At 38.9% G+C, this 8,953-nt stretch overlaps 1 protein-coding gene and 1 pseudogene across 1 annotated transcript in view; one reads left to right on the forward strand and one right to left on the reverse strand.

The window, feature by feature from the left end:
- The window catches only part of GPC5 (glypican 5), a 1,306,619-nt gene that overhangs the window by 518,159 nt on the left and 779,507 nt on the right, over window positions 1–8,953 (forward strand). The gene's annotated exons all lie outside the window — the stretch shown is intronic.
- LOC102752774 lies at window positions 161–564 on the reverse strand (annotated as a pseudogene).

Consider the following 8,953-nt stretch of genomic DNA (forward strand, 5'->3'; position numbering starts at 1 on the left):
GCATCTAGGGCCCTGCACCAGCCACACAGCTCAGGTCGGAGGCAGCTGGTCTCCCAGCCACAAGGGAGGGGATCCTAAGCCGCGGTCACCACTTCAAAGCAGTATTTGGTAGCAGGTCCTCTGCAGCCAGACACCGGGCAGGAGATCCTGGTTGCCCAGGGCACCCACGGAGCCAGCTCCACTGGCTCATGTCCTTGCTCTCGACAGGAGGTAGGAGAGGATGAAGGAGACCATGATCAGGCCCCTGGCCACGCCCCACAGCAGCTTCCAGTTGTCTCGCCCAGACCGTGGGAAAAGCGCTTCACGCTCCCCATGAGCAGGCCTGTCATGCTCACGAAATCCGAGCCCATGCCGTCCAGGTACCGGTTCTGGTCCTCCGTATCCCTATCGATGTCCAGGGCCAGCGATTTGAGCCTGGTGACCTTGGAGGCCAGGCTATCAGCCATCTGCCTATTCTCCTGGTCTAGAATCTCCTCCAGGGCACCGGAGCTCTGAGCGGGAGCCCAGTCCTCCATCACGCCGTCCTGCCCGACCTGGGCCCCAACCCCCTGCTGCCTCCCACAACGTGGCCAGTGTGTACTTTTTATATCAGACTGTGGATCTCCAAAACATGGCCTTTCTCTCACATGATCAAAATTTATAATAAGAGAAAGGTACCAGGTGTCAGTAATAGAGTGTAATCAGCAGTACCCCTGCAGAGATCTGTTAGTAAACTGACAGAGTAAACAGTTGTCCAAAATGGAGATATTGAGGGTGAAACCACTGTAATATAACTAATGAGGTTATTTGCTTGAAGAAGAGTAGGAGTCAGTTTTAGACAAAGTAGTGAAGAAGAGAATACAAAGTGTTATCTACATATATAAAAGCCCAGTGACTGAACTGTAGAACTACCAGAATGACCAGTCCACCAGTTGCTATGATATGCACTCACCACCAGGGGGCAGATGCTCAACGCAGGAGCTGCCCCCTAGGGGTCAGTGCACTCCCACAGTGAGAGCACCGCTGGGCTAACCAGGATGAGCAGCACTCCCACAGCAGGCCCATCACCACAGGCCACGCCCCCATCATTGCACAAATCCATGTACCGGGCCTCTAGTTTATAATAACCAAAAACTAACACAACTTAAATATCTATCAAACGTTGAATGGCCTATCCATAAAGTGTATTTATATGTGTTATATAGTAATGAGAAAAAACAGCTCTTGCTTTACACATCAAAGATGGATTTCACTAGCATACATTTTTTTTAAAAAATTGATTTTAGAGAGATAGGAAAGGGGCTAGAGAGAGAGAGACATAGAGAGAGAGACAGAGACATTGATGTGAAAGGGACACATCAACCAGTTGCCTCCTGTATGTGCTCTGACTAGGGATCGAACCCATAACCTAGGTATGAACCCTGACCTGGAACTGAATCCCCAACCTTTGGTGTACAGGATGACATTCCAGGCAACTCAGACACCCAGCTAGCACTCACTAGCATACTTTTGAGCCAAAGTAGCCAAACACAAAAATTAAGGAAAAATCAAGATAGTGCTATATTTGTGGAGAAAGGAAGTTAGTGATGAAAAGGAAAGCAGGAAGGGGACTTCTGATTTGCTGGTGGTGTTCTATTTTTTTATCTAGTTGGAAGTAACTGCGGTGTGTTCACTTTGTAAAAATTTATGAAGCTGTAACTTTCTATAAGTATACAAATCAGTAAAATTTATATCGGCTAATCAGGGCGATATGCAAATTAACCACCAACAAAGATGGCGGTTAATTTGCATACATAGGCTCCAAGTGGTGGAGCGAAGCCAAACGACCCAAAGCCGGCTGAGCAGTGAGGCCTCACGGCCCTGGGATCAGCAGACCCGTGAGGCCTCCTGGCCCTGGGATCAGCGGAGCTGGGAAGCCCAACGGCTGGGGCAGGGGGCGGGGGGGCACCTCTGGCCAGAGCCCAGCCAGAGCGAAGGCCTGCGTCCCGGGTGCCAGAGGGAAACTGGTGCCAGCAGCCAAGGGAAGGGAAGGCCTATTGCACGAATCTCTTTGTGCAACAGGCCTCTAGTCAACAATAGGAGAGAATCATTGATTGGCTGCCTCCTGCACACCCCCCACTGGGGATTGAGTTTGCAACCTGGGCATGTGCCCTGACAGGGAATCAAAAAGATGATATGATATCCTGGTTCATAGGTCAATGCTCACCCACTGAACCATACCAACCTGGCCAAATCAGTAAAAATTTTACATCAATTACAAAGTAAGTGTAGGAAAAGAATCAAAATGATAACTTTTGGAAACTATTCAGAATGTAATTAATATGAGCAAATTGAGTTGAGAATTAAGTTTAGATGAGCATGGATGGACCTAGAGATTATGATGCTGAGGGAAATAAGCCAGTCAGAGGAAGACAAATACTATATTATCTCACTTATATGGGAATCTAGTGAACAAAATAAACTGGTGAACAAAATAGAACCAGAGGCATGGGTACATGGAACAAAGTGACTGACAGAGATCATAGGGGAGAGGTGTGGGGAGGAATGGATAAACGAAAGTGAAGGATTAGTCAAAGAATATATATATGCGTAGTCCATGGAACAGACAACAGTGTGGTGATTTCTACAGGGAGGGTGGGGTGGGAGCTGGGTAGAGGTGGGCAAAGGGGGGTGATGGGGGACATGTGTAATAGTGTCAACAATAAAAATAAAGTATAAAAAGAAATAGTTATTAAATTTTATAATTAAAAAATCATTGGTGTCTTTATAAGAGTATTTTCTGTGAAATAATGGGGGTTGAAATCATATTACAGTGTTCTGAAAAATGGATGGGTGAGATGGCAGTATTAGGAAATGCCTTCTTCTTTTTGAAACTTTAACATCTTTTTGCAAGGCTTAAAGAATTGTGTTGGAGAGACACCATAGTTTTCTAAGTTCCTTTTTAAAATTTATTTTTCAATTACAGCTTACACTCAATATTATTTTCTTTTAATTTCAGGTGTACAGCATAGTGATTAGACAATCAGATACTTTACAAAGGGTTCTCCTCAATAGTTCCAGTACCCGCCTGGCACCATACATAGTGATTACAATATTATCGACTGTATTCCCTGTGCTGTACTTTATGTACATGTGACTATTTTGTAATTACCAACTTGTACTTCTTAACCCCTTGACTTTTTCACCCAGCTTCCCAATCCCCCTTTGCTCTGTCAACCATCAGACTGGTCTCTGTATCTCTGAGTCTGTTCCCTATTTGTTTGTTGTTGTTTATTTTGTTCTTTAGATTCCACACATAAGTGAAATCATGATATATGTAGCATTTCTCTGTCTGACTTATTTCATGTAGCATAATTATATTGCTCCCTTCTTCAGCCAACCTTTCATTTAAATCATGAGAGAAATAGGAAACTTTTCCTGACTTATAGACAATCACAACAAATGAATGATTTTATTTCTATCTTGTGTAGGATGTGTGAGCCCTGGACTAGATTGGCCTGTAAAATGCAGAATGGTATTATACATTTTGGAATTCATCTAATAGACTTAATTGCTAAAAGTTTTGGGGAAGATTTTTTTATAGTCTCAGTATCAGTTTAATGTATCTATTCACACTCATAACTTCAAACATACATTTGCACATTTCCATTATGACTCAGCCGTGGGAAACAAAATGTGCTCTCCGTAGCTGTAGCTACAGCAGATGTTTAATAGACATTTCCCATTGTGAAAAATAAAGTGGACTTTTGCCTCACAATGGGAGCTGTCTATTAACCATTGGCTGTAGCTGCTAATGTCAGGTTTAGCAAAGACTCCACTGATAATAAAAATCGTTATACAGTGTAGCGATCATATCATGGTGGCCTTTGGGAAAATTCTGCCTGCTGATGTGTTTACTTTGCCACATTCCTTAGTTATCGTTTACGGTTTTTAAATGCCAGAAGGCAGTGCCTGCACTCGCTAGTCTATCACAATTCCTGGTGCTTTATTATTCCTGCCTTCTAGGCTGGAAGCATAGAATAGTTATCTAAAAGTGTGGGCTTCTGAGCCGGCCCACCTGGGTTGAAATCCCAGTTCCATCACTTACTACATGACCTTGGGAAGTATTTCTGTACCTCTGGTTTCACATTTTCAAAATGGGAATGGTATAATTTTGTGGCTATTAGGTAAAGGTATAAAATCCAAAATTATGGAGCTGGGTAGTGCTTAGAAGTGGAGTTGTGTGAAGATATGGGAACCCTAATTCATTGCTGCTGGGATTGTAGAACTAGTCATATATGTGTATATGCTTTGACCTCAGTTTTCTGCTCCTGTGTGTGTGTGTGTGTGTGTGTGAATGTGTGTGTGTGTGTGTCCCAATGATATTTCCACAGAGGTACAAAAGGGAACATGTAGCAGGAAATTTATTGGGACATTTGGAACACAGGGAACAAATGGAGCAAAAATTGAAACATTTGTTTTGGGTGGTAGAAATAGGAGGTAAATGGGTATTTATAGCTGGGGGGGGCGGATAGGGAAAATGTAGCAGGCACTCATCATGGAGCACTTTGCACCAGTTAAAAACAATAAACTAAATGCACACATATCAACATGGGTGGAATTTAAAGGCCGAACATTGACTGAAAAGCTAGAAACAGAACGAATTCTAGAGCGTTACGCTGTTTACATGAAGGAAAAATTCATGTAGAAAAAATGCACATTTTACCAATCCCCAAACAAAAATGTATAGAGTGAACATATTAGAATCTTACCTCAAGTGGGGGAGGCAGAGAGGAACGGCAGTGGGGATATAAGGGTAAATAGGAATAAATAAAACACAGAGAATGAGCATATTGCTATGCCATGATCTGATAGGGGATATTCTGAGCGCCTTCTCCTGTATTTGACCTCCAACAATGAAAGCTAAGTGAAATTCAATAGAATATGAAGAATAGAGTACTTTCCTTATAAAAGATATGGTGAGGATTAAATTAGCTACTACTTTAAAAAGCACTTCCAATTTTATCTGGCACATAAGTACTCAATAATGTTCACTATTAACTCCTGTACATAACCTACTTAGTTAGCTCCAGGAAGCATTTTAGTTATGAAGCGAGGTATAAAAGTATGTTCCTTTGGAAAAATATTTTAATCTTAAATTGCTATCTTATACATTTTACCATGATGTCAATAGAGTTAATGATTAGATATTTATAACATTCCTATTTTTTGTGCATCCTCACTTTACTCTCCTTAGAGCTGTGAGAATTTCAGATACATGTGCTCCTATATATTCAAATGCATTGCAGGAAGAAACAGACACATTTGCTTAGCAGATAGGGAGTTTAGGCAACGTAAATGAATCTGAGGGCTTCAATTCACCGGAGTTCAAATTCATTTAGGCCTGTCATATCCTACAAAGGAACATCATCAACCGGAAAGGGGCAGCCAAGCATGATATTAAACAGCTGAACGTGTCACAGTAATCACTCTCGCTATGGACCCCACTCAGGACCTCCGTGCTTCAGCGGCGGTCCCTGTGTAAGATTTTCACCCTACTTGATAAATTGGCCTGTTTTTTCAAATATAACTATCATAAAGCTGTCTCTGAAGTGAAAATTTAATCTGAATAAGTCCACAGAATTATAATTCTTGAAATATTTAAATATAAGTGCATTTAATTTATAAAGTCTGTTTCTATGTGTGTGTGTGTGGGGGGGGATGCTGTTTTACTATTTATTGTTGCAAGGTGGAATTGTATGTACTTACTAAGGAATAAGAGTTTTCTTTCTAATTGCCTGATGTTTAAATAAAAATAATTAGATAACTTTCAGGTACATTTCTCACAGACAAATGTGAGAGCCAGTGGTTTTCTAAGCTCAGCAGTATGTTTCAAGAAAGGTTCATTTGCAGGTCATTCAGCAGTCTGACATCAGTGAACTGAAAAATTCACTGAATTATTAATAAAGAACAGCTTGCTTTAATGTTTCCCTTTAGAATTAGTGAGGAAAAGCAAAGGGAAAAGTTATAAACTTATATCAGCAATCAAGACATATATTTGAAGTAGTATATGATCAGAAAAGAAATTCATTTTCAGTTTCACAGGGCATGGTTTTATCAAGAGACTTGGAAATATTTTGTTTCATTTTATAAGTTAAGAGGGAAAAGACTATGTAACAAATGGCTTCTTAGTGAAGTCTTTTAATCTGAATACTAAACATATGATTTGCAGACAGTCATTGAGACAGGTGTATACACTTTTGAATCATATTTACTTGAAGGATATATTTGATCCAGAATTTTTCCTTGTAACTTGGGTATGATCATGCTTTACTGTTTATTACTTCATGAATCAAAAAGTCACCAACAATATATCTAACTCTGACAGCAAACTTTTACTTGACACAGTATATTCACACATTAGTCATTATCCAAAATATTAGGTAAGTAATAAAATATTTGATGCATTTAAAAACTGATATACGTATTTTAAAAATGAAACAATGACACAATGGTTACTGGTGAGAGTTTTGATGATAAAATATTGCAATATGATTATACACAAAATGAATGAGGAAAGGGAAAGGGGTAATTGCATGAACAGAAGAAGAAACGAATTTCTGTTGGTGCTAACAAGCTGAGTTACTCTTTAGTTATACATGACTGGTTACTGATTCTGAAAAATTTTCATAATTTTCAGTCCTGGTGGTCAGGATGTCTGCTTTTCTGATGGCTTTACAAATAATTGCTTACAAGACGATGTTGGTTTGGATCAGTCCAAAGGTGATGCTGCTCAGTCCAAACATTTCAAAGATTTACGGAGCAAGATGTTCAAAGCTATATCTATGGAAAGGATACTCTATTTTGAAATGGCACCATATCATTTTTCACACCCTTTTTCTTCTATATTTTAAAGAATTAAGTTAGAATTATATTCCATTACCTCATTTTCTATTCCCAATTATATATATCATGCACATATTTAAAAGTATAAATGTTTTTAAGTACATCATTCCTATGACTGCATAATAATTAATGTGTGAGTATTCCATAATTTAATAATTAACAATAAATATGTATATTTTAAACTTTGTAACTATTTTTATGTAGAAAATTTCAGAATGGAAATTTCTAGAATAAAGAAGATACATTTTAAAGTTTCTTAATACTATTAGCCCATTGTTTCACCTAAAGTTTATAAATTTGTAAATCCACCAGCCATTTTGAATACCTCTTTCATCACATGCTTGCCAAATTATTTTGTGTATTCACTTACATTTATTTAACTCCTATAAAAATTTGATATTTTTGTCAAATATTCATTAGCTATCATTGTTAGGTACTTCCTATGTACCTAAAATAAAGGCCCCACTTTCTTTTATTTTTAATTTAAATTCTTTAGTGTTTAAAGTCTTACATAAGTCTTCTTTTTTCTCCTTTGACCTCCCCCACCTGCCCCCACCCTCCAGCACATGCCCTCTTTCACTGGATGGTATTTGAGTAGGGGTGGGATGGGATGGGGATAGAGTAACCACAGATAACTGAGGCATGAATAAGACCAATAACAGTTGTAGTGAGCATCTTGATAGAAACAACAAAGGCAAATATGTGAGAGAGAAAGTCATGGGAGTGAGTCTACTTTAGGTCAGGTAGTGAGAGAACACCATGCCAGCTGACACTTGATTTTGAGAACATGAGCCATGGGAAGCCATCAGATTTCCTTCCTTAAAATAGAAATGGGGGTTAGGGAGCTGGAGACTGTTCAACCAAGTCTTGTGGGCCATAGGCCATGGGAGGGAGATTGGTTTTATTCTGCATGTTTTAAGAAGTCATTGCAGGATGTGAAGAAGAGGGAAGACATTATTTAAGTTTGAAAACATTCATCGGGAGGCTTTGTGAAGAATGGATAACATGGGAAGCAGGATGATTGATTCAGTGATACAGTAGTCCAGGTGAGATATGGTGGTGGCTTGGAATAAAATCATGTCAGTGGAAATGAAGAGGACTTTGAAAATTTATGATCTGTCTTGAAGAAAGTATTGACAGAACAAGTTGATAAAATGAGTGCAGGGGATGAAATAAATAGGCCAGTTGGATCTTAAGTATTTAGCTGGAGCTGTTGTGTGTATGGTTGCCATTTACTGAGAAGAGGTAGACTGAGAGAGAAATACATTTGGATCAGGGTGGAGATTAATTGTACTGTTTTAGTTATGAAGTACCTAAATAGCCAGGCAAGCAGAGGTGTTAATCAGGTAGCAGAAATTCATCTTAACTCAGAGGGGAGCTAGAGCCAGAGGTTTAAAATAAACACATAAACAACAATGATTTTTTTAAATCCTCTACTATCATCATCAGAAAGGTTTTCAAAGCCATTAGTCCAGATAGGTCCTCTAATGGAAGCATATAGAGAGATGGCAAGGACTAGAATGAAATTTCAGTACCTTAATTACATTACCATATTTTATTTTCCTTTTTTCAACTAATATAAAATATTTTCAAGCTTTACTGAGATATAATTGACATATACTTGGTTAAGTGTAAGGTGTATAATGTAATGATTGATGTATGTATGTATGTATGTATTGCAAAATGATTACTACAATGTCAGTTTAGCACCTCCATCAACTTTTGCGGTGAGAACTTTTAAAAGCTACTATCTTTGCAATTTTCAAATATACAATATGGCATTGGTAAGTACAGTCACCATGCCATACATTGCATCCCCAGTGCTAATTTATGTGCTGGAAGTTTATGCCCTCTGACCACCTTCACCTATTTCCTCTACCCACTCCCTTTTCCTGGTAACCACCAATCTGTTCTCTGTTTTCATGCATTTAGTTTATTTAGATTCAACACTCAACTTATTTTGAGGTTTATTTTTATTTTTTAATTTCTTTATTGATTAAGTTATTACATATGTGTCCTTATCCCCACATGCGGTAAAAAAGAAGGAGCTCTTATAGCCCTCATTTTATGATGAAAGAGGCTGGAGGAG

Source organism: Myotis davidii, unplaced genomic scaffold (assembly GCF_000327345.1).
Source record: "Myotis davidii unplaced genomic scaffold, ASM32734v1 scaffold419, whole genome shotgun sequence".
Lineage (NCBI taxonomy): Eukaryota > Metazoa > Chordata > Mammalia > Chiroptera > Vespertilionidae > Myotis > Myotis davidii.